General features: G+C 34.2%; 1 non-coding gene across 1 annotated transcript; it reads left to right on the forward strand.

Annotated features, from left to right (window-relative positions):
• Positions 1–8,828: 8,828 nt before the first annotated feature.
• On the forward strand, positions 8,829–8,935 carry LOC128035641 (small nucleolar RNA R71). The gene has a single exon (XR_008192192.1). It is a non-coding gene; the product is annotated as a small nucleolar RNA R71 (small nucleolar RNA).
• Positions 8,936–27,323: the final 18,388 nt, after the last annotated feature.

Here is a 27,323-nt window from a genome sequence, read left to right on the forward strand (position 1 = left end):
CTGTCGAAAATAATTAAAATTAATCAAAATTAATGAAAATTTTATATAAAATTAATTTAAATTTAACATGTTCATAATTTTAGTGCAATTTAATTATTTTATAATTATTATATATTTTTTGACAAGAATTTTATCGAAACTGCATGAATTTGAGTTAAAAAGGGCATGAAAAAGTGTGTATTTTGTCGTGTTTCCACACCCCGAACTTAATTCATTTCTTATCCCGAGTCATGAACAAATTAGAAAAGAATTTATTGGAAGCACCTTTGAAAAATTCCTTCAGAATAATATTCTTCCCAAAATTATGATTTTAGTACACTTATTCTCAACAACAAGAATTTTGAGATCTATGCTACTTTAGTATACATATCATTCAAATTAATCTCAATTATTCTTATGACAGCAAAAATAGACTTCCAAATAAAGACATGTTAAATCCCTACCAATTTGATTTTATTCCCTTATTCAAGATTAAGCTGCAATCATCAAACTTAACTTATGCCTTCATATGTAGAACATTTCAATTTCTCTCCACTAATGTAGGTAGCATTGAAACTTTAATCAATAGGTCTTTAAAAAGGTTGTAACGTGACTAGCCTAGGGGTAGTTAAAAGATAGATAAATTTAGGTTAAAAATCCCTAGACTTAGCTTGAATTGGACCTTCAAAATAATTACCTTCAATACACTAACTTGTTTTGCTTTCACATGCTCTTTTGTACATCTATTTTCTTTGAAGTACATATGTTCTTCTCCTTTTTGTTTTCTTTTTTTTTGTTTGTTTTTTTTCACGAGCTTTTTTGTATGTAATACAGTTTTTTTGAGCATGTGATACTTCTTCTCAACTCCTCCAAACTTATTTTCAAATAACATTCTGAATAGTACTGAGTCTAGTGTTTGGGACAATTTTAAGATAATTAAGAGAAAAGTGATGGCTAAATATTGCAAGAGTGCAAATAAAATTAGGCCATATGGTCTCAAAGTTGGGTTTCAAGGGATATAAAATCATCAAGGTTGGCTTGAAAGGCTCCAACGGTCGAAAAAAAATTGCCTAAATCATTTTCAACATTCCATGCTTCCTAGGATTTCACCTTAAGAAACTACTAAGTCAATTCTAGAGACTTAAACTTTCATGCATGCCTAACTTTCCTAAGGAACTAAAAATTTTATGGTATGATTTGCATGCTTTATTGAAAATACATTTATGTCATATTTTAGTTACCATAATAATTATTGAAAAATTGAACTTTATTCATCTTGAAGTTTAGCATACTTAAAAAATTTCAAAATTTTGAACAAAATATAACCTACTTATAACTGAAAGAAAAATTTATTCTAAGTGGAAATAATTTACATTTTTCAATCCCCTACTTAATATGAACAATGTCCTCATTGTTAAAAGTGAATAGATACTATATACTAGGTAGGATTTTAGAAAAGAGGTAAGTCAATTTGATTGCTTAAGTACCAAGCTCTTTCTAGAACCAATCCTAGACATGTATATATCTATTGCCACATTTTCTACTTTGCAACTTATTCATTTTTATTTATGATTTCCACCTCTTGTTTTATTATGCGAAAATAAAAATTCCTAATAAAACCTAATCCTAATAAATAAGCTAAGAACGAAAATAAAATAAAGTCAAGATCCCCCTTTTTATTTATTTACAGATCCCTCCGAATTTGACTCATCTTTTGCATGAATCGCTTCGCTCCCTCTTCGATAGTGGAATCCATGATTCAAATATGAAATCTAGAAAATTAGGCACAAAAATAAATGAATCATTGCATATTTTCATAAGAGCACTTCTCATTGAGTCATCCCGTATTTTTGAATATCTCGAGTATGCTTGTTGCTGCCACTGCATATGTTGCATTATGTCCATCAAATTTGATAGCTCATCTCGAAGATCTGGGCGAGGTGATTGAGTCCAGAACACGTCAAGTTCAGTTACTGGTTCCATTGGTTCTGCCTTATCAGGGATTTCACTTGACTGCATTGGTTCGGTCTCTATGGGATCTTCTTCTTCCTCTTCTTCAAGATCCTCACTTTCTTCAACTCGTTACTATAGAACAGAGTCTCTGACTATTCGATAGAGGTCCCAATCTATGATTGTGCCCTGGCTATAACCTATCTTCTTTATGTTTGCAAGAATTTTAGCTTTCAAGCACAAAATTTTTATCGTAAAGGGAAAGTAAGTTGGGCCAGAACGTCTAGCGGCACAATTCTGCATTTCTCTTAGGATGATTTTTCCCGCATCAATGGTCTTTCCAGTTAAAAACAAGTATAATAATACCATTCACTCTAATGAAATTGTAGTCCCATGTGAAATAGACATAAGGCTGATTCGAATGAAATAGAACCATACCTTTTCTAGTAGTGTCATATATTCTCTGCGACAAGTGTGAATTCCTTGCTTTGACACAATCCACTTAAAACCTGGAACTGTAAGTTCTTCGAGAATTTCTTGCAAATTTTCAGACTCAATATTGCTCATCAAGGAAGAATATTCATTGTCTTCGAAATCAGGTAATTGAAAGAATTAATTAATAGTGTTTGAGGTTCTTGGTACCTTGATTCTGCGAACAGAAACATTTATCAATTCGGTTGAGGTCAAATTCGCGTAAAATTCACGAACTAACTCCTCATCTGCACTAGGTCTTTTCTCACAAAATAACTCCTAATTGATAGCTTCAGCAATTTGTCGAATGTGCGCCATGGAATTGATATAGTTACTTTCTTTTAGCGTAAAGCCTTTTTCTAGGTGCATCTATTGATTCTTGAAAACGCTTTTGTATCTTTCTTTGGCTTCTTCAGAGTGGAATTTGTTTTGTGATTCATCAATTTGAGTAGAGGCACGAGTTCTTTTGTGAGACGTGATTAACCTGATCATAAGATAGAACAAATATTTTCTCAAAAATTTAATTAGTATAAAATATTAATAATTCAATAATTTGAAAATTTAAATAATTAAATAAAATTGCAATTTAGGAGGAAATTTTGTCTTACCTCTTTTTTATAGAAGTTAAGAACTCAAAGAAAATAAATATAAAGCAAAATAGGTTGGTTTAGGGATGGTTGTAGGGTGTCTTGATGGTGTGGTGCGATAGGCAAGGGTGTTGGTGTGAGTAGCAAGGTGAGGTGTAAGCAGATGCACGGGCAGCAGGTGGCACTGGCGGGCGAGCAATAGGGCTGGTGCATTGGCGCGCGTGAGTAGGTGCGTGAGAGCAGGTCTGGCGCGAGCGGCAATAGTGGCGTGAGCTTCTGGGTGCGTGCATGGGCTACTGGCCGAATGGGGCTGCTGCTAGGCGTGAGGGTGATGTGTGGAGCTGGGTGCTATTGCGGCTAGAGAGTTCAGCACTAGTTGATTCGGTACTTGGTGGGTTTTGGTTGCTAGGATTGATGGAGGGATGAGGGAAAAAAAGGAAAAGATGGGTGAAATTTATAGTGAAGGGACTAGGAGTTTAATTCGAATTCTTAGAACACTTTAACAATTTAAATATTCTTAGTTCTAATTCTACACAAAGTTAATAACAATTAATAATTAATATAATGCATATTAAATTCTTATTTGCTATTAATTTATTAAAATAAAACTTATTAACTAAAATATGATCAAATTTAAACTTATCCTAATTCTATGCAAAGTTGATAATAATTAATATATATTATAATAAATATAATTATATACTAGTTAGTATCATCTTATTTATTAAATCAAATTAAAAACATTTGTTCTAGATGCCTTTTGAAAATATTTACAAAAGAGACATCTAATTTTAAGATTTACAAAAGAGCAACCAAATTTTGAAAATAGTTCAATTAAGTACCGAGACTTAAAGAAAATTTCAAATTGAGTTGCAATTAAAACTTGGATCACAATTGACCCTTCTATTTGAAAAATTTAAAATTTATTTTGCCATTTAGGGAATAATTTCTCAAAAGATTATGTTAAAATCAATTCCCAGGAAAGATTGGAGGGGTTACAAGTGGTCCCGCTTAAGTTCCAATCTCCTAGACAAAATTTATTTAAACATACTAATCCCGAAAATATACCCCAAATCATTTATTTAAAAAGACAAACAAGAAAAGATAAATATCTAATAAAATAAACGAGGTTTGATCCCGTTCAATTTTATCCCTCCAGTGATGTTTTAAGCGCTGAGCATTAACTCAAAAATTACCTCCCTTACTTTGAACTTCAACAACTCCATATTGATAAACTTGGAGAATAGTAAATGAACCAGACAAACGTGATTTTAGCTTACCTGGAAAGAACTTTAATCTGGAATTGAATAACAAGACTTCCTGACCTGCTTTAAATTCTCGAACTCAAATGTGCTTGTCATGCCATCTCTTAAGTCTTTCCTTGAGTAATTTGGCATCCTCGTATGAGAACATTTAGAATTATTCTAACTAATTGAGTTGAGGCATCCGTTTCTCTTTAGCAAGCTTAAGATCCAAGTTGAGTTGTTGGAGAGCCCAAAAAGCTTTGTGCTCTAACTCTAAGGGCAGATGACAGGCTTTCCCAAAGACCAGCCTATAGGGTGACATCCGTAAAGGTGTCTTGTATGCTGTCTTGTAGGCCCATACAACATCGCCTAATGTTTTGGACCAATCTCATCGGTTCGGGCAAACTACTTTCTCAAGTATGCCTTTGATCTCCTTGTTTGCCAGTTCAGCTTGCCTATTCGTCTGCGGATGGTAAGCTGTAGCAACCTTGTGCTTCACTCCATGTTTGTCGAGTAACCATTTCAACCATTTGTTGAAAAAATGGGACCTTTTAGCACTGATGATAGCTCTTGGGGTTCCAAACCTTGTGAACACATACTTCTGTAAAAACTTCATCACAACCTTAGCATCATTTGTCAGATATGCCTCAGCCTCAACCCACTTAGACATGTAGTCTACTGCTACCAATATGTACTTGTGACTAAAAGATGGAGAGGAAAGAGTAAGAAAGTCAATACCCCAACATCGAATAATTCTACCTCAATGATATTTGTTCGGGGCATCTCATTTCTATTGGTGATGTTTCCAACCCTTTGACATTGATCACAAGTCTTTCATAAGCATATGTGTCTTTGAATAGTGTTGGCCAAAAGAATCCGGTTTGCAATACTTTGGCCGCAGTACGTGTACCTCCAAAGTGTCCCCCACTCAGAGCTGACTGGCAATGATATAGAATCTTATGTACTTCATCTTCTACTACGCATCTCCTGATCATTTGATCTGCACACTTTTTAAACAAGTATGGTTCTTCCCAGAAATAGTACTTCACATCGTGAAGAAACTTTTTCTTTTGATGATACATCTTATCCATTGGCTTCAGACCATAAGCTAAATAGTTAGCAATATCAACAAACCAAGGGGTATTATGGACATGATTTACCTTCAGTATGTGTTCATTTGGAAATGTCTCCTGAATGGGTGTAAGTGGAGAATTCCTTTCTTGCGGCTCCAATCTAGACAAGTGGCCTTCTACTTGGTTTTTTACTCCTTTTGAATCTTGAATTTCTATATTGAACTCTTGAAGTAAAAGTACCCATCGGATCAATCTCGGCTTAGCATCTTTCTTGACAATTAAATACTTAATTGCTAAATGGTCTGTATAGATAGTCACTTTGGTACCTACAAGATCAGATCGAAACTTCTCAAAAGTAAACACAATAGCAATTAATTCTTTCTCTATTATCGTACAATTCAGTTGAGCTCCTATTAGAGTTCGACTTGCGTAGTAGATGGGATAAAAAACTTTGTTCCTTCGCTGGCCCATGACAACTCCTATTGTGAAGTCACTTCCATCACACATCAATTCAAATGGCAAATCCTAGTCTGGTGTGACGATTATGGGTGCCGAAACTAACCAAATCTTCAAGTATTTGAAAGCTCTTAAGAACTCCTCATCAAATTTGAACATAATGTCCTCCTCCAATAATTTTCATAAAGGTTTAGAAATTTTGAAGAAGTCCTTGATAAATCTTCGATAGAAACTGACGTGGTCCAAAAAGCTCCTAACACTCTTTACGGATGTTAGAGGTGGGAGTTTCTCAATAACGTCTACCTTTGCTTTATCTACCTCGATTCCATGTCTCGTTATTCGATGCCCTAGAACAATACCTTCTCGTGCCATGAAATGACACTTTTCCTGGTTGAGTACAAGGTTTGTTTCTTCGCATCGCCCTAGTACCTTAGCTAGATTGGCTAGGCAATCATCATATGTATCTCCGAATACTGAAAAATCATCCATAAAGACTTCCAAGTATTTCTCAACCATATCAATAAAAATAGACATCATACATCTTTGAAATGTAGCAGGTGCATTAGATAAACCAAATGACATGCATCTAAATAAAAATGTACCATACAAGCTGGTGAATGTTGTCTTGTCTTGATCTTCCGGTGCTACTGTAATATGATTATACCCCAAGTATCCATCGAGAAAGCAGTAATAGTCTCACCCTGCGAGTCTATCCAGCATCTGGTCCAAAAACGGCAAAGGAAAGTGATCTTTCCTAGTCGCCTTGTTCAGCTTTTGATAATCGATGTAAATTCTCCATCCCGTAACCGTTCTAGTCGGTATCAACTCATTATTGTCATTTTCAATGCCTATAATACCTTTTTTCTTTGGCACAGACTGAATCAGACTTACCCACGAATTGTCTAAGATGGGGTAAATTATACCTTTATGATTCTTTCTTTACCACGTCCTTTATGATATGGTTCAGTCTTTGTTGTCCATCAATCGTCCCTTTTTCGCCATTTTCTAGGATGATCTTGTGCATGCATACAAATGGGCTAATGCTGCGAATATCGGTTATGGTTTGTCCGATAGCCTTCTTGATTTGTTTTAATACTAGGATAAGTTTCTCTTTTTGCTAGACGGTTAACTCTGCTGAAACAATCACAGGAAAAATAGAAGCGTTACCTAAACAAACATATTTTAAATGTGAGGGAAGTACCTTCAGTTCTAATTTAGGTGGCTCCTCGATTGACGCTTTTGGGTGGGCATAATCCCTATTCTCTAGATCCAAAGATTCAAAGTGAGATTGTGGATTAAATCCTCTTTGATTAGCTTCTAGCAAAGCTAAGTATTCATCCTCCTCTTCATCACTTGGAGGGTTTGATGTCAAAATTTGCTCTAACGGGTCCTCAACAAAGTTAAGTTCCCTTTCCATGATTAATTCCTCTAAATCAGACACTGTAAAACAATCATCAATTATGTCAAACTTAAAAACATTAAATGTTACCTGATCTTCCTGAACACGCATAGTAAGCTTGCCCTTCTGCACACCGATAAGGGTCCTTTTAGTTGCTAGGAAAGGCCTTCCAATTGCTAGGAATTGCCTTCCTAGGATGATTAGCACTTCTCTTTCTGCTTCAAAGTCTAGAATAACAAGGTCAGCAGGAAAAATAAATTTCTCAACACATACCAATATGTCCTCGATTTTTCCTTCTAGATGTGCTAAGGATCAATTTGCTAGTTGAAGTGTAACCATAGTAGGTCTAACTTCACTTATCCCCAACTTCCTAAATATTGACATAGGCATCAAGTTGATACTTGCACCTAGATCACATAGTGCCTTACCACAATATGTTGCTCCAATGTTGCAAGGTATGGTAAAACATCCAGGATCCTTCAACTTTGGGGGTAGTTTATCTTGAAGATTTGCATTACATTCCTTTGTCAAGGCTACAATATCAAATTCTCCAAGTCTTCATTTTTTTGATAGGATATCCTTCATGAATTTGACGTAGTTTGGCATTTTTTCAAGTGGTTCAACCAACGAGATGTTGATATGAAGTTGCTTGTGTATGTCTAGGAACTTCTTGAATAAAACTTCCTACTTCTGCTTTTGAAGTCTTTGAAGTTGTTAGTTTATCAGAATTGAATGGTTCAAAAGTTACCTTATCAGATTTTGTAGATTCTGGTTCTGATGAAACTGGAATTTCAACACTCGATTAACTTCCTCTGTGTCTTGAGCATCAGCTGGCTCCTCTTCAACTTCGACGGTGTTGGGCACTAATGTCTTTCCGCTCCTCAATGTCAACAGTTTACAATGATCATTCCTTACATTCCTTGGATTCCCTATATCACTAGGTACAGCACCTTGTGGTCAGTTTCTGAGTTCAGTTGCAAGCTGGACCATTTGCTTTTCCTGGTTTTTCAATGTTGTTGCTTGGCTTTGGATTAAGGCATCATTCTTGGCTATGTATGCCTTCAACAAGTTTTCTAAGCCATTGGATGGTTCAACTTGAGCTTGTTTTTGAACTTGTTGGGTAAAAATAGGTGGCTAGGTTAGTCTAGGTTGGGCATATGTGTTACTGGGTCCAACCCCTTGGTTACTCCAGGAGAAATTAGGGTGGTTTCGCCACGATGCGTTATAGGAATTGGATTGTAGTCCTTGCCTTCCTCAGTTTTGGTTCTAGTTACCCATGTAATACACGAATCCTGGGTTCGTTGGACATTCTTCGAACAAATGTCCTTTCCCACAATAGACACAGGCTACATTTTCAAATTGATTGGGTGGTTGTGCTGCAAAACTATTAAACCCATTAGTGGTAAAATTTTTAAGCATTGTGGAAATCTAGGATACCTGAGATGTGAGTGAAGTAAGAGCGTCTACTTCATGTATTCCAGCAACTTGTCTTCTTGATGCTGCTCGATTGGTTGGCCATTGATAATTGTTACTAGCAATCCTCTCGATGATTTCATAAGCCTTATTATAAGACTTAGAAAGGAGAGCACCATTAGCAGAAGCGTCCACTACCATCCTCATGTGAGCATTGAGACCATTATAAAACATCTCAAGTTGGATGTAATGTGGGATTCCATGATGAGGGCACTTCCGTAATAATTCTTTGTACATTTCTCATGCCTCATACAAGGACTCATCATCCATTTGTTGGAAAGCAGTGATCTCGTTCCTCAACTTAGCATTCTTGCTAGGCTGAAAACACTTCATGAGGAATCTTTTGCTAACTCTTGTCATGTGGAAATTGAGTTTGGTGGTAATGAGTTCAACCAGGCTCGAGCTCTGTCCCATAGTGAATATGGGAACAACTTCAATCGCAGTGCATCTTCAGGTACTCCGGCTAACTTGAAAGAATCATTCACCACCATAAACAGTCTTACGTGCAGGTTAGGATCTTCAGTAAGCATTCCATTGAATTGGCCCACTGTCTGAAGCATCTGGAACATGATTGGCTTGAGCTTGAACTGTTGTGCCTCTATTTCGGGTCTCCTAACACCAGGATTAAGATCATGAAACATTAGCATGACATACAACCTTAGAGATCTATCCCTATCATCAGCGATAAGGATCGGATTTTGAGCAGGGTTTGCTCCGTTTCCTTGATTCAGATTTTTTAAGTTCATCTCTTCGGTCCTTCTTTGACGTGCTTGTCTTCTCCGCTCTCAAAAATTTCTTTTATTCTCAGGGTCTATGGGGAGTAAATCGATGATTTGATCAATATTCATAAACATCTGAAAGAAACACAAAAAAATTAATTAAGTTAAGATTGAACAGAAAAATAAACCAAAATGCAAAATTAACAAATTCACAAATATTGACTTTTTAAAACAGTCCCTGACAACGACGCCAAAAACTTGGAATGACGGAAATGTGCAAGTGTACACAATCGCATCAAGAAATAAAGTAACAAGTAAATTTCGAGTTATCGTACCCACAGGGAATGTGAAAAGTATTATTTATGAATGAAATTTTAAAAACACTTTGGTGAAGAAAAATATTTTGATTTGAAGAGGTGAGTAAAACTAGGATTTAAACTAAGTAAAATAAATAAAAATAAAATAAAAGTTCCAATGCATGATTTCAAAAGATGATTTTAATCAAGATGACATAATTGTGTTAGATTAATTACATTTCTTAACTTAGAATTATTAAACTCATGTTCATGTTGTTACGAATAAATTCACGGCAACTCGATAATTTGCTAACTTATGAACATACTTACCTACCAAAATCCATTTATGTATTGACTATATCTTTACGTCAATTCAACTAATTAAACAAATTTTAATAAGCAAATGTGTTAGTGCACATACATACTTATGAAATTAAAATAATTTCTTGTACATATCTCTATGCCAATTCAAACAATTTATTCAATCTCATAAGCACATAAAAGATTACGTGAGGTAACAATGTATTTCTATCTTGAAACAGTTTAATCACAATAATCTTGCAAGTTATGTAAGGCTAATGTATCGTTAGATGCCGTTGCTAATTTAAGCTTCAGCTACCTTAGATGATTAAACATCCACTGATTAAGTATCGTGTCAATTAATTACAATTTCAATCCATTTAAATAATTAATTCATCAATCACCTTACAATTGTAATGCAATAATAACTTATTCATGGTTTTACTTAATCAGGCATCTTACTGAGGCCTATAACGACACAAACACAATTTTAATAACTCAAGTAGACAAAATGCAATCAACCTAACACAAATTAAATTTAAGTCATATTAATTAAATTAAACATATCAACATCACAAATATTCATAGACATGCTCATCATAAAAACAACAAAATTAAAAGGATGGGGAACAAGAATCAAATCCAGTGTTTCTCTGAGACTTGACTAGTGTGCTCCGCTCCTCCTTCTCCACTTGTTCTTGTTGAACTGAGGCTTCCACAAATACTTGAATGCTACTCCAAATGGTGTTTGAATGACTCTTTTTCAAGAGGTGAAATCGGCAAAGGAATAGGGAGAAGAAAATGAAGAACAATGGAAGGAAATGAAGAGAGAAAGTGAAAGAGAAGTGAAGAAATGAATCGGTTTAAGAGGTGTTTGAACTAAGAAGCCAAGGAGGGTATTTCTAGGTTGAGAAGACTGCTAAAAATAGCCAAACCCAAAGACTCCCCCCATGGCCGGCCACGAATGTGGCATGTTTAAAGATTTTAAGCATGTTATTTTTAGGTAGGGGTAAATCTTGAAAGGCATAAATAGTAGATGGATTTGAATGAAAATTGAAGGAGTCTTCAAGGGTAATTTTGAAATTCAAATAATCAGAAAAACAAGCTGATTAGGTCAGCATGTGGGACGGTTTTGGGCTACCCAGTGTTCAGTTTGATCGGTTTTCTCGGTTCACCTCAACTGGACCCCTTTTCATAATTAATTAATAATAATTTATTTAAGCCAAATTAAATTGGATTAAAATTAAAATTAATTATATCATGATTTAATACACATAATTTGGACCGTATTAGGCTAAAAAATTAATTCAGCTTGATGCTTCAAAATTGCTTTTCGATTTTGCGCTTCTAACAGTGTTTGCTGAGCAGTTTTTTGCCCTTTTGTGCAAATCTGTCAAAATAATCAAAACTAATCAAAATTTGATATAAAAATAATTAAAAATCAACATGTTCATAATTTAAGTGCAATTTAATTATTGTATAATTATTATATATTTTTTGAGAAGAATTTTACCGAAATTGCATGAATTTGAGTTAAAAAGGGCATGAATTTTACCATTTTAAATGATGATTTGGGTCCCCCATCATTGTGCCTCTGAACTGCAAATTGTTTTGAGTCATCTGGTTCATTGCTGGTTTGATCTCAAAATTATTAGCCGTGATGTCCGACCATGTTATATTTCCTTGAATCATCTCCAGACTTGGTAGCGCATAGTCCCTTAGGGTTCTTCGTTTTGCACCATATGTATATTTTTGGGTAGCTATGATGGTGGTAGATCTTCCGAGTTATTATTGTTAATTTTTTCGAATAACAGATTGTCTCCTAGTCGTAAATTGCCTGCAGAAGGCAACTAGTTCTGCATCTGTTATTACTGCTGTTGCTGTTGTCGACGATTCCTACGAATTATTCTTTCTAGATTTGTGGCTGGCTCTATAGGTGTTCCCCTACTACGAGTCATACACTAAGTCAAAAAGAGAATATAGGATGTTAGCAATAATAAGAAAAAGAAAATCGTATATATAATTTAATAATTTCGTAATTATTCTATTAACTGTAAAAATTAAAATCAATCTAGTGACATTGCCTCCTTGTCAACGAACCAACAACTTATCCAGAGTAGAAATCCTGCAGAAAATATGTTAAATAGGTAGTGTTTGCAAGTATATGGGTTAGGTTATAATATAGTTACAATGAAGTAGGTGAGTACTCCGAAGATTGTACTCTTAACCTAAGCACAAATAGAGCTAATTAGTAATTAAAATAAATTATATTACAAGTAAACATAAATAAATATTTTTGGTATTTTTATAAATAAATAATAAAATAATATAAATGGAAAAAATTTGAGAAATTTGCTATGGAAACTGAATCAGATTTGAGCATGGGTGACTAGTTTGCTTTGGTAATCATAACTAACTATTGCTTCGGGTTCCCTATTTAATCAAATAGCAGGATCTCTCGATCTTCCACTAGAATAACGAGTCCGCAAGAACTACTTATCTCTCAACCTCAAAGTTTAGACTGGTTTGAGGTTAAGGTGTTCACTGATAGGCCATACCAAATTTTGGTTAATTCCCACCTAAATTACTTTCTTAGGGTTGCCAAGCATAGGGTTTAAAATATTCATTTCCCAAAAAACTGATCTGCTTAAGAAAACCTTGCACAACAATTAATTAATCATACCTCCACTCGCTATTCCCCCACAAGAGGATTAGTTCCTCATGGATCTAAAAAACATAATAAACTTGATAGAAAAGATGAACATTAATAGAAAATCAGGAGACAAAGGTTTAAGAGAAGACTGAATTGTATTTAACTGAAGCACAAAATCCACAAAGAGTTGATTGAGTTCCAAAAATCATATCTCCCAACAAATGCAAAACTAAAAATAACCTAAAGCCTAAGAAAAGGGAAAAACTAAAAGTTAAAACTATAAAGTAAATTATATAGTATGAAAAGTTGTCCCTAAAAAGTGTTAAATAGGCCGATTTATAGAATTAGGGTTGTCGTGGTCCTCAACCCTAGGTCAACTAATGCTTTTGTGTTTAATATTTGATTGTGCAGACCAAAATGCCCTTAGCTTGTAAGTATTTCTCGTACAGGGTTGGCGTCATGACACCCTAGTGCTTGTGTCATGACATCAAAGGCAATATGCTTGTACTCAGAGTAGCTTCAAAAGGTGTGTCGCGACATCCATTGGTTATGTTGGGACATTGAAGGCAATCTTTGAATTCTCACTCTCTGCTCTTTATGTTACAACATCAAACTCCCCATGTTGCAACACAGTGACAAATATTGAGTTGGTATGCCCTCTAATAGTCTCCCGCACACTCACAAAGTGTATTAGGTCACCCTTAGGCCTCATTCGACCTTTAAGGTTAATAAAAGAATCAAAATACACTTTTTATTGAATGTAAATGAAACAAAGAATTATTAATAAAACATAATAAAATGCTTGAATTCAAGCTCCTCAAGTCTGAAAACTAATTTAATCTATTACACCATATTATAATGATCGACTGCCATAGTTTTCCTGCTCAAGGCATCTGCCACCACAATTTTTTTTGGATGATGCTCAATGATTAGGTGATAATCTTTTAAAATTCCTAGTCGTCTCCTTTGGTGTAGTTTCAATTCCTTCTGGGTTATTAGGTTTTTGAAAATTTAGTGATCAGAAAAGATTTGGCACCTTTCTCCGTAGAGATAATGTCTTAGAGCTTTAGTGCCAAAACTACAACTGCCAACTCTAGATCATGCGTGGGGTAGTCATTTTCATGCGGTTTTAAGTGGCACGAAGCATATGCTATAACCCTTCCCTTTTGTATAAGGACACATCCTAGCCCATTCAAGGATGTATCTGTATATACTGTAGACTTAACGCCAGGCTTAGACTGAGCCAGCATTGGAGTGTCAGTTAGAACCACCTTTAAGTTTTTAAAGCTTTGTTGACACTCATCACTCCAAAGTAAATTTCTCACTTTTCTTCAATATTTTGATGAGGGGTGAGGCTATAACAGAGGATCCCTTTACAAATATCCTATAGTACCCAACCAATCCTAGGAAACTATGAACCACCGTAACATTCTTTGGCAGGTTCCATTTAAGGATTGCCTTTACCTTGGCGGGATCCACCTTGGTACCTTCCGTCGAAATCACATGACCTAGAAAGTGCACCTCTTTTAACTAGAACTCAAACTTACTAAACTTGGCATACAACTGATGCTCGTGTAAGGTCTTTAATACAATTCTTAAGTGTTGTTCATGATCCGACTTTTTCTTCTAATAGACTAATATATCGTTGATGAAGACCACTACGAACTGTTCCAAACACGACTGAAATATTATGTTCATTAGATCCATGAACACTGAGGGTTCATCAGTTAATCCAAACGACATTACTAAGAACTCATAGTGCCCATATCTTGATCTAAATGTCATATTAGGTATATCATCATTCTTAATTTTTATCTGATAGTATCCAGACCTCAAGTCAATCTTAGAGAACACCACAACTCCACTTAATCGATCAAATAAGTCTTTGATTTTGGGAAAAGGGTACTTATTCTTAATGGTGACCTTATTCAGTTGGTGATAGTCTATGCAAAGACGCATATATCCATCCTTTTTTTTTACAAACAAAACTGGTGCACCCTAAGTAGATACACTAGGCCTAATGAATCCCTTACTTAACAAATCATGTAACTACTACTTTAACTCCTTAAGCTCTACTAGCACCATCTCGTAGGGCGTGCATGATATAGGAGTTGTTCTAGGCTCCAACTTTATTGAAAACTCTATCTCCCAATCCTTAGGCATACCAGGTAGTTCCTTAGGGAATATGTTCATAAATTCTCTTACCATGAGCACTTTGCTAACATCGGTCCTAGGCTCAAGCATGTCTATGATATATGCCAAGTAGGCATCTGCACCCTGAATAATCAATTTCCTAGTGGGCATCATGGAAATAATACTTTTCACCTTTCTAACTTTTTCCCTGTCAATAATATTTCATTTCCCTCTAAACTGGCTAGGTGCACACTTCTAGACTGACAGTCTACCATAGCATTATGCCTAGTCAATGAGTCTAATCCCAATATAGCATTAAATTCATGAAAACTTAAGATGAGCAGGTCTACTAAAAGCACGTGCTAGCCTATAGCTAGAGGACAAGTCATTATCAACTTATTTATTATAGTGCACTACCCTAAGGGATTCGTTACTAATACGTTAATTTCAGAACATTCTACCTCAAGAATTAGGCTCTATGATCTTAGTACATATATAAGAATGAGTAGATCCGAGATCAATCTAAGCATAAATATCATTATCAATGAAGGAAAAATTACCAATGATGACCTCAGGTAGGTTCGCATCTTCCTTGGCTTTCATCACATAGGCCCATGCTGATGTGCCAGAACTAGTTCTACTGAAAATTTTCCATTGTAACCCTTGCGTTGAACTAGTCTGAGCTACAATTTTTGATCTATTCTCAAGTTGGTATTTCTGAGGGCTTTTGACTGATTTCTCTGAAGTATACATGGACTTGGTGGGGCAATCCTTTATCATGTGGTCTCTAGACATATAACTATAACAACCCCTAACTAGTTTCTACACTCTCCTGTATGACTCCTTCAATAGAATTTACATCCCTATTTCTCCATTCGAAAACTGCCAGAATTGGCCATTTTTCAATTTGGGTTGGAGTGATCTTTCAGCGGAGTGTGACTAGGATCCCTGTCGTCTATAACTAGTGGAGTGTGACTCATTTCTCAAATTTGGGTAGGGGTGATCTTTTAGTTTCTTAAAGCTCAAGGGAGGTGGATGATTAGATTGTCCTCTTTGCATTCTCTTATTTCTCTTAATTCTTGGTTATTTTTTTGAGAATTGGCTCCATCTTATGAGTCGTGGCTATTATTTCAAACAGGGTCTTACACTAAGAGGCCGCCACTAGGGCACGAAGTTTATCTCTAAGTCCCCACTCGAATTTTTCACACATGTCCTTATCCATTGGGAACATATTCTTGGCATACCTACTAAGTAACAAAAGTTCATGCTCATTTTCCAATATGGACATTTTGCCTTACTTCAGACACAAGAAGTCTTTCTTCATCTGTTCGATGGACATTGGGTTAACGTACTTCTCATGGAACTTCTCTAAAATGAATTCCTAATTGATCAGATGTTCAGGGTTTCAAACAATTGATAAGCTTCTACTTCCAATAAGGATATGGCACATCGGAGGCTATTCTCTTGGTCACACTTTAACTCTTTCATCACCTTTGCTAATCAAGCTAACCATTGTTTTGCTAAAGTGGGATCATCCCTTTTATCTCCCAAAAATTCATTTGCCGTTCTTGTTTGAATCTCTCGGACAAGATAAAACCTAAAGGGAGCTATAACTCGTTTAGGGGTAGGTATAGGTGTAGGTGCAGGCGGCACTGGATGTACCATCTTAAGGCGTGGTTGAGGATGATGTTGCGACTGAGGCTATGGTTGCAGTACTTGTTATTGTCTAGACTCACTTTCCATGATTTGCTCAAACAATTGAATCATCATGATGTCGAACATGTTCTTGAATGCATTCCCAGCATTCCTGACATTATTGTTATTGTTTGTAGTAGCCTATTCTTAGGTGGGGACATGACTCTCCATATCCTCATCGGTCACTTCTCTCAAACTTTTAAGACATTCTTCTTTTCTAACTATAAATAGAAACTATCTTAGCACAAATCATTGGAGACAAGCTGGAGACGTACTATGCATAACAGGGGTATGACGCTGCCTTTAGTTTTTCCAATAATCGACTAAACTGAGGCTCTGATACTAAAATCTTGTAGTGCCTCAAACCTGTCCCTTGTGGAGGGTCCAAGATTGGTACGCTACAAAAAAGAAGAAGAAAATATTTTCTTTTGGAAACACATTAGACGGAGACTTGAGTTTTAATTATTCAACTAGATATGCATAAGGTAATAATTTTACACACTCACATTTAGTGGGCCAAAACATTTTGAATCATAATTTTTTTTCAAAAAATAAAAAAAACTAAAGAACACTACATTCGATGAATATAATTGTTTAGTTACAAAATAAGAGTTCTTTGAAAATAATAAATCGGTAAACTCGTCCCCTTTCATATATGTCATGCATAATACCAGACATCAGAATTCTCATAACAAATGGAGTAAGTTCATAGAACTTAGCGAGTTCCAAAGCAGACACTAGGATAACTATATGTTAGCCCAAAAAATTGAAACTTCCTATTCAGTGGTAAATACAGTTCACCCATTGGCGAAGACCAAAACTGCACAGATTTATGACATAATAAGCCTTTTTGGTGTATATACTACTCCCATACATTCACGCAGGTAACCTTCTTCATGTTAGCCAAAACCCTGGTCTGTGTTTAAAGATCAATCATTCATTTTGTTTCCTTTGTGATTCTTGCCAATCTAGTTTGCAATGTACCTGCCTTATCAGAGGCTACATAACCATTATTCATAAATTGTGATCTATTACTTTAATGGACTTTGCATTGAAGGCAACACTATGAATTCATCACAGAACCACGTGTCATGTACCCTGATCTCCCAGTTCAATGGATATTTCATTGAAGGAAACACCATTAATCATTTTCTTTATTTTGAGCATATGGTTCCATTTTTAGATTACAATGGGTAATGACTCAAGACAAAGTAAGGTGCTCTATCACTTTCACAGAGATGCAAGATTAGAATTTTCACTGTACAGGTGAACTTACCTTGAACCAGAAATGAAAAAATAATGATACACACACATGAGGTATAAAGGAACTCACTAGAAAATACAAGAAGGCTTAGACTGTAGGTCTCGTGCTCTTGGCTCGAGAGCTTTTGGGAGTTTCTTGATCTATGACGTAAATTATTATCATATTAGATTACGTTCTTCAGAAAAGCTAAGCAAGTTTTCAAGAATACTAAATTAGGAAACCTAGAGTTTAGAAGTTTCCTTCCCTATTTCCTTTTAAACTGATCCTAGAGCATGAAACCCTAAGGTCCCATAAATAACCATGATAATAGCTTAAGTTTCATCAATATTTTCCATGTATCAAACATTGATGGAGTTTGTTGAATATAGCGAACCAAAACTTTCAAGCTAGCCTTAGTTTTAGAGCTTTCTCGAGTGTTGCAGAGAGAATTTAGAGAGAAAATAAAGTTTGCCAAATAATGTACAAAGCTTGGTAAAGAAGCAATATTGGCTTTGTAGAGGTACGCATAGAAGGAGAACTTAGTGGGCAAGTTTATTCTCCCCACTACCCCTTATTCGATAATCATGACTAATAACTTTCTTTCTCATCTTAAATGCATGACCTCTTAATATTAGATATCTTATCTCGTTCTAACTAAATCTTTCCAGGCCAACTGTCTAGTTCAACCAAAATAATAAGGCTAATAATACTAAGAAATAAGCACTAACGTCTATTAGATGGGGTGGTAGACACTCTATAAGAAGCTTCACCAACCACCAAGGTCGCCTTGTCACGGACTTCGCCCGAGGGCATACTCATAGTCCTCAAGCACTATATTAGTTAACAACCTCTTTATTTGCAGAAAAAATCAAGAAAGGGTCAAAACCAATGACCATATTGTATGTGGTCAAAGGTTGAATTAGATCGAGGGAGAGATATAGTCAATTTGAATAGAAGTGAGACAAGTGCATTCTGAGTGCACACAGACGAGAACCACGTTGACCAAACATGAAGATCAGTTGAGCCAATTGATGAGTATGATGGGAGACATCAAAAGATAAGTAGGCATAGGCAACCTAAGAAATACTGGAAATAGCCCTTAGAGAGATGAGAAGGAGCAAGTGAAAGCAATAGTGCTCCACTCGGGTAAAGTATTAAGTACCTCAAATGACCCTACTTAAGAGGAGGGTGAAGAAGATGCCCAAGATCATCAAGAGGAGATCCTTCAAGGAGATAATGTTGAAGAAGAACCAAAGATGGTAGCTGAGTCGACAATTGAGCTAGAAGTTGAATAAAACGTAGAACTTGTCCTCATGAAAATACCATTCCCCTCATGGCTAGAGGACAAACGAAAAAGTGATGAAGTGGAATTTGTAAGTTTCCTAAAATTATTTAAATCACTTATTGTTAATTTCCCCATCATTGAATTGATAGAAAAAAGTTCCAAAATACACAAAGTACTTAAAAGAAATAATGGCCAGGTGTAGGAAACTTAAAAAGGGAAATTAGATTAACATAGACGCATCCTATAGTGCAATAATCAAGAAGAAACCCCAAAATTAAAAGACCTGAGGAGTTTCACAATTTCGATAGAGATAGGGACATACATTTTAGCAAGGCCCTATGTGACCTAGGAGCTAGTATTAATGTAATGCCCTTATCAACATATAAGAAACTCAGGTTAGGGGAGCTTAAAAACACACATATCACACTACAGCTAGCTGACAAAGATTCAGTACAATTGAAAGGGGTACTTTAAGATGTGTTGGTTAATGTGCGTAATTTTATCATCCTAGTTGATTTCTTAATTCTAGACTTTCAAGAAGACCATGATATCCTCATTTTTCTAGGGAGACCCTTTCTAGCCACATCTAGGTCCACCATTGATTTAGAAAATAATTTACTAATCATGAAAATTAATGGTGAGACTAAAACATTCAAGTGTGTTAACCTAGAAAATGAGGGATGTGAGGAAACTTTAGGGAATAAATGTTATGAAATATCTTTAAATTTCCCTAACGACCTTGATCTAAGAAGGGTGTATTTTGTGATAAAGGCATGATGAAAAAGTAAATTAAGAGTGCGGGACAAGTCGAGCACGATGGAGTTGAATGATGGACACTAGTCGAATTCAAATAGACAACTGAGAGACAGGATGTCCATGTACTTACAGAACTGACAGATGAATTCGGTAGCCATACATGATGAATCTACATAAACTATATTTATTGTGTTGTAATTTATTGAAATTTAATTATCGATAAAATTAAACATTATTGAGTAAATAAAAGTGGATATAAATTAGGACTAAGTAGATAGATTAGAACTAAATTATATCAGAATTAATGTAACCCACCAAATCCGGCCTAGAAGTTTTGACGAAATTTAGGAAGCCACATTAATTATGTCAAAAAATCTAATTAAAACAATTATGTTAAATTGTTCTTTCGAAAAATTGTAATTATTTGAAAATAACTTTTATCATCGAAAAATGTTTAGTAATACATGATTATTTTGGGAAAATTCTCTTACTAAATCGAATTATCGCTTTTATAGTTTTAAGAAGGAAATTTGCAATATCAATTTTAAAACGTTACTTACAACAAAAATGTAAATAATTTGCAGCGGACTTAAAAGTACTTAGAAAACTTTATGTTTGAATAGAAAACTTTATGTTTGAATTTGTTTAAAATCGGTAAAACCATTTAAGTTCTAAAATAATAACTAAAACGTTTAAAATTCATCAATTATGCATGCATAGAAGTTATTGTATCAAAAATAAAAATAAAAAAAGTCCAATTTCCAATGTCCAAAAGCAAAGACAAAGAGTTTATAAAGTATTTTGTTAAAATTAAATTTGAGAGACTCCTCCAAATGTTGCATCCAAGTCCTACACACGGGTATTATCTGAAAATTTTATGAAAACTAAAGGGTGAGCTAATAAGCTTAGTGTGCGTTTTACAACAAGCTAAATATCAATTGTCACATAAAACATTTCAATATTATTATCAAAAACAAATTATTCTAAATATAAAAACTTTTATACACATGATAATGTCAAAGCAAATTTTAGTAACAACAATTATGCATATTTTTAAAACATCCTACCCATCTCTGCTTCACACCAAAATGAGTTCCCCAGAACTCATCCATCCAAAACACACCAGTTAAGTCATCCCGGGTTACCCGACAATGATGACCCGCCACCTCGAGTTGCCCGGCATGATGGCTTATTAAAATGCAGTTAAATTGCCATATTGTATATATGTAGTCAAACCACTAAAATTGCAAACAAGTTGTCGAAACACATGTGTATAAACCACAAATATTTGTAGATTACTAAACTGTCACATCTTCCCCCTTACAATTTTTCCTAACCCCATGTAATTCATCATGGCATACAATCTCATTTTAAGACAATAGACATGTTAATCATGCTTTCAGGTACACATCAATATCAATAGTCATGTTAATCCATGCCTTCAAAATGAACATATAGCCAGGATATTAGACAACATGAGATTAGAAAAATATCATATATTAACAATACATAAAATATCATGTCAACAAGATTTATGTAAGAATAACTTACCTCAAATCCACATTCCCTCATAGGTTATTTTATTATGTTTTATGTTTGTAAAGATAATTAGTTAATCATAATCAAAACATTACATATTTAACTTGTATAAAATGCACACATTTAGTGATCCAAATTGTATATCCAAATGGAACTTGTTCACTTTCGACCCCAAAAGGTAGGGACTTGATTTGCACCTAACAAAATCATATATGTGATTAGAATCCTCTTATCTCTAATAAAAGAATTTTCCAAAAGAAAAAAATCCACTTACTCCTTATTTCCAAGATGATCAAATAGGAACGCTTGTAATGTTGATGATCAGAGTTGGTGTGAGGACCTAGATTGGAGAAAAAGAATGAATAAATTGAATAAAATATTCATGAAATAAAAATAAGATAGATGGAATTAAGAATAAAAATATGAGAAGAATAAAAGGTACTTTATTTACCCAAAAATTGTCAAAGATGAAAAAGGTTGAAGAACACCCTAAGAAGAACTTAGAATTTGACAATAGAAAGAAAATAGAGTTTTTAAGTGATGATCAAAAGAATAAGGAATAAAAGAGAAGAAGGACTAACAAAGAAATCAATTTTGGAGGTGGTGCAAGGATGGTAATACGGTGGTGGTGTGGTGATGCTATGGTGGTTGTATGGTGGTGTTTCGATTTGTTGTAGTAAAATGGAGCAAAAATAAAAGAATATCAAGGAGTTGCAACCAATAAGGGGCAACACAAGGTGGTGGAAAGGGAGGAGTAAAGAGAGAAAAGACAAAACCAAATTTAAAACAAAAGAAAAGGGATGGGAGAGTAGGTCGGATGGAACATAGTCCACATTGATGTCAATGTATTCAATAGAGGACAAAGGTGTTAGAGAGAATTAGCAATAATTAACTTTGGAAGTTACTCTTTGGAATTTTGAAAATAAGGAGTTACTAAACACTTGAAATGTGAGTTACATGCATATATATGGAAGGTTTTGCATGGAAAGATTGACATTCTTTTGTTCAAAAACATGAGAGTATAAAGACTTGAACTTAATTCACTTAGGAGTTACTTAAGGTGCTTAACCATTAGACCACTTCACAAGACTTGTTAAATGCTAACAACATTTATTTTTAAACAAGACATAACACAAACTAGGATTTTGAAGCAAAATTACTCAAAATAGAAAATGATATGAGGGAAGAGACTTGAACTCAAATCTTTAAGGACAAATCCACCATTACTTAACCACTAGACTAGATACTTATTTATTATCTAAAGAACAAATATAACTTAAAAATTGGGGTGTCCCTACTCTTGGTTCACTAACCCCAATTTCTACTAACCTGATTTTTAGGATGTGACAACTCTCCTCTTCTGAAAAAATTTCGTCATGAAAATTCCTATTGTCATGCCATACATTTAACAGAAAATCTGTAACTCCTCTTTCTGAACTGACCACCACGCTTTCGTAGTGCAACTTCAATTCTAATGTAGTTCTAGACAATACTTCACCTTAAATTAACAAAAAACTTCTTATTCACTCACATATTGTCTCAAGCAACTATCTACAAAAATATCACTAACAATTTCTTCTAGCCTAAATTCTCAGTTTAATAGAAACACTTTTAATAACAAACATTTGGGTAAAACCAATTCTCAATCAATGCAAGGTACAATCACTAATTATATTACCTGGAAGGTTTCAATTCTAAAATCTACAATTTCAATTTTAAAGTCTCAAATTCTTCCTAATTATCTAAAGTCTAATATTTAACTATGGTTCTAGAAGTAGTAGTATCAAATTTTATAACAGCATCTGAGCCTCAGATTTTTATGAAACTTTTTTTTTTAAAAATCACTTATGGCACGTTTTCCAAAAATACCCCTTTTAAAATATGCATGCAAACATGAACAAAAATCACAATCCGAGTTTTGAACTCAAGTTCTAATACCATTAAATGTAACTTCCAAACATGGCCTAGAAGTTATGACCAAATTTCGGAAACCACATTAATTCCATTAAAATTTTTTCTAATTAAAACAATTATGTTTAAATTGTTCTTTTGAAAAATTAAAATTATTTCAAAATAACTTATTATCATTGACAAAATGTTTAATAATACGTGATTATTTTGGGAAAATTCTCTGACTAAATAGGATTATCGCTTTTATCGTTTTAAGAAGGAAATTTGCAATATCAATTTTAAAACATTACTTACAAAAAAATGTAAGTAATTTGCAGCGGACTTAAAAGTACTTAGAAAACTTTATGTTTGAATTTGTTTAAAATCGGTAAAACCATTTAAGTTCTAAAACTAATAACTAAAACGTTCAAAAATTCATCAATTATGCATGCATAGCAGTTATTGTATCAAAATTATAAGTAACAAAAAAAAGTCCTATGTCCAGTGTCTAAAAGCAAAGCCAAAGAGTATATAAAGTATTTTATTAAAATTAAATTTAGGAGACTCCTCCAAATGTTGCATCCAAGTCCTACGCACGGGTATTATTTGAAAAGTTTATAAAAACTAAGGGGTGAGCTAATAAGCTTAGTGTGAGTTTTAAAACAAGCTAAATATCAATTGTCACATAAAATATTTCAATATTATTATCACAAACATATTATTCAAATATACAAACTTTTATACACATGATAATGTCAATGCAATTTTTAGTAAGAAAAATTATGCATATTTTCCACAACATCCTAGCCGTCTCTGCTACACACCAAAATGAGTTCCCCAGAACTCATCTATCCAAAACACACCAATTAAGTAATCTTGGGTTGCCCGACAACAATGACTCAACACCCCTGGTTTCTCGGCAACAATGGCTTATTAAAATCTAGTTAAACTTCCATATCGGATATATGTGGTCAAGCCACTAAAGTTGCAAACAAGCAGCTAAAAACATTTGTGTATAAACAACCAATATTTGCAGATTATTAAACTACCACACCTTCCTCCTTAAAATTTGTCCCAACCCCATGTAATGCATCATGGCATGCAATCTCATTTTAAGACAATAGGCATGTTAATCATGCTTTCATGTACACATCAATATCAATAGTCATGGTAATTGTAGCACCCTTAACCCGTATCCGTTGCTGGAATAGGGTTACGGAGAATTACCAGAGTTTACGTTTCAAAACTATAAAAATTTGAAGTATTCAATTCACTACATCAATCATAGCAAAATCAATCAATAACATACATATTGTCTCTTATACAGGCCCACGAGGCCCTCAAAACACATTAGAAACAAGTCAGGACCTAATCAAAAACTTATAGAATTTTTCAGGAAACAATGAAAATTTTCAAAATTGCAGGGGTCACACAGCTGAGAGGCACGCCCATGTCTCAAGCCATGTGGACATTCGAAGTAGGGTTACACGACTGTGTATCAACCTATGTTCGTGCCTGTGTAACCCTCTGACTTGTGTCACACGACCAAGCCACACGCCCATGTGCCAGGCCGTGTAACTCTCAAAATGCAACCTTTAAAAACCTATAGGGGACACACAGCTGTGTCGCCTGGCCGTGTCTCACATGGCTGAAACACACGCCCGTGTCTCTGACTGTGTGGATGAAAAATAGGTCATTTCCAAGCCATTTTCTCACCCATTCATGCATATACCTACAATTACTTTTGAACATATAAACAAGCCTTCAATTTACACTAAGACCATGCATAAACAATGTATTCAAATATGGTACATAAGTATTCATCCAATATGCCCAAAGGGCACCTCAATCTCAACACTTAAACAGATATAACCATATACTCAAATTAGAAAAAATGTTCAATTAACTTTTAACTAAGTTTATACCAAAACATACAATTTGATTTACCTATCCAATTCACACCAAAAGGTACCAAATGTCCCATTCAACAACTAGCACCAATAGCCATATATGTCATTTATAACAAATGTACCAAATCACCACATTCAAACATATCACAAGACATTTATAATATGCATTTTAAACTACCATTCCATATTTAATCATTAAAGCATCATGAACCAAGATATCAACCACTTTAGTACCAAATATTTACATGCCAAAACTATTTTCCTATCATTACCCAAAAAGACATAAACACAAGCCAAAACATATGGCTATTTCAACATCCAAAATACCAATACACGTGCATATTTAACCAATTATCACCTAACTTTTTTCCATGCCAAAACTTAACATAATTGATACATAACCACCATACTATATTAGATTCATGCCATAATTTGTACCAGCTCATTTTTAGTGAAATCAAAAATAGTGTTTTCGAGACCACAAATACGAAGTTAGAAAATTTATTTTATTACCTACAACATGATATAAATACTGTATGAAAATTTTGTTAAGAAATTTTACCGTTTACATGTTCAATTTGATAAAAAAGACTAAATCGCGTAAAGTGCAAAAGTTGAGTTCTAATAGCTAAAGGTATTAAATAGCTATAGGACTTTAAAGTGGAGGTCCTTATATGGTAATTAGACCATTTGTATGTTAGTGGATGATAATGGTTTGGCAATATTGAAATTTGAATAAATTATTAAGGTTAATTAAGTAAAATAGTAATTAATGATAAAAATAAACAGAACAAAATTATCATCATCTTCCATTATCATCTTCCACCGATTTTTACTAGGGAAAGAAGCCATTTTTGTGCTAAAAATTTAACGAAGCTTTTAATCTCAATTAGGTATGCGTTTTTGTCTCATTTTTGACGATTTTATATGTTTCAAAATTGTTGTAGCTTAATCTAGCTAGCCCGGGGACTAATTAGTGAAAATGTTAAACTATTAGGGTTTTACCATTATTGAATATACATTACTTTTGATGTTTGATGATAGATAATGAATGGTTGTTGTTAGATAAACAACTTTTGTAAAGGAATTTTTATGAAATTATCAATTAGGGGCTAAATTGATAAATGTGATAAATTAGTGGTAAAATTTGTGAATTTGTGAAATATATGGGCTACTATTGGTATGTATAAAATTATCTAGGCTTGGGTAGGGGTAAAGTTGTATGAATTTCATTTTTCGAACCTAAGGACTAAATTGTAAAGAAATTAAAGTATAGGGGCAGAATGGTAATTTTGTCAATATATGTGTTGGAATAAACTGAATGAAATATATATTAAATTAAGTTAAAATTATCTATATAGATCCAGTAAGACCTCATACGAATTTAGATCGAGGCAAAGAGAATATCTTAAATTAATCGCCTTTGTATCTACGTATACTCGTCAAGGTAATTTTGTGAAATTAAATTGGGTATTTATATGTTTTAATTGAATTATATGTATTTGATTTGTGAAATTCCCATGTATAAGTACCGCTCGCATATCCGACGATGTACGATGATTACCGAGTCTCGTTTTAACTTTAGGAATTCGTAGGATACAAATGACATTTCATTGGGGATTACCAATTGCAGCTCCTGAGAGCTTACTAATTCTCAGGTCGTTTGAGCTTATTGATTTAGAACTCTTGAGAGCATACCGATTCATAGCTCGTATGAGCATACATGTACAAGAATTGACGGATTACATTTTAGCACACTAAGTGTGAGCTATCCCGAGTATCCAACGATATTGTAAATGGTTTAACGAGAAATGTTCTGTTACAAGATGATATGAGTTCGATACAAACTAGTACAGGTATATAAATTAAATTCATGGAAATGATTTTACATGATATATTGAAACATGAAATGGATGCTACATGTATATGAAACTTGCTTAGTGGTTATGTTCATCCATGTTTATTGGCTATTATATGTGTTTTACATGACAAAGATGTTGGTGAATATGTGCTTAGGCATTTGGTCAAATTAAGTTGGTATATGTTATGTTTACTTACCTAAATTGTAACTATATAGTAAGTTAAATTCCATGTTATACGAACATACTAAGCGTAAATGCTTACTTGGTGTATTTTCCGTGTTTTTAATTAATCGAAAGCTCGTTCGGGTTAGAAGCTTGTCGGAGCTATATCACACTATCCATTGACTCACTCAGTTTTTTCGATTGGCTCAAGTTTGGTTATAATGGCATGTATAGATTATTTTGGCTAA

This window comes from Gossypium raimondii, chromosome 12, assembly GCF_025698545.1.
Source record: "Gossypium raimondii isolate GPD5lz chromosome 12, ASM2569854v1, whole genome shotgun sequence".
Lineage (NCBI taxonomy): Eukaryota > Viridiplantae > Streptophyta > Magnoliopsida > Malvales > Malvaceae > Gossypium > Gossypium raimondii.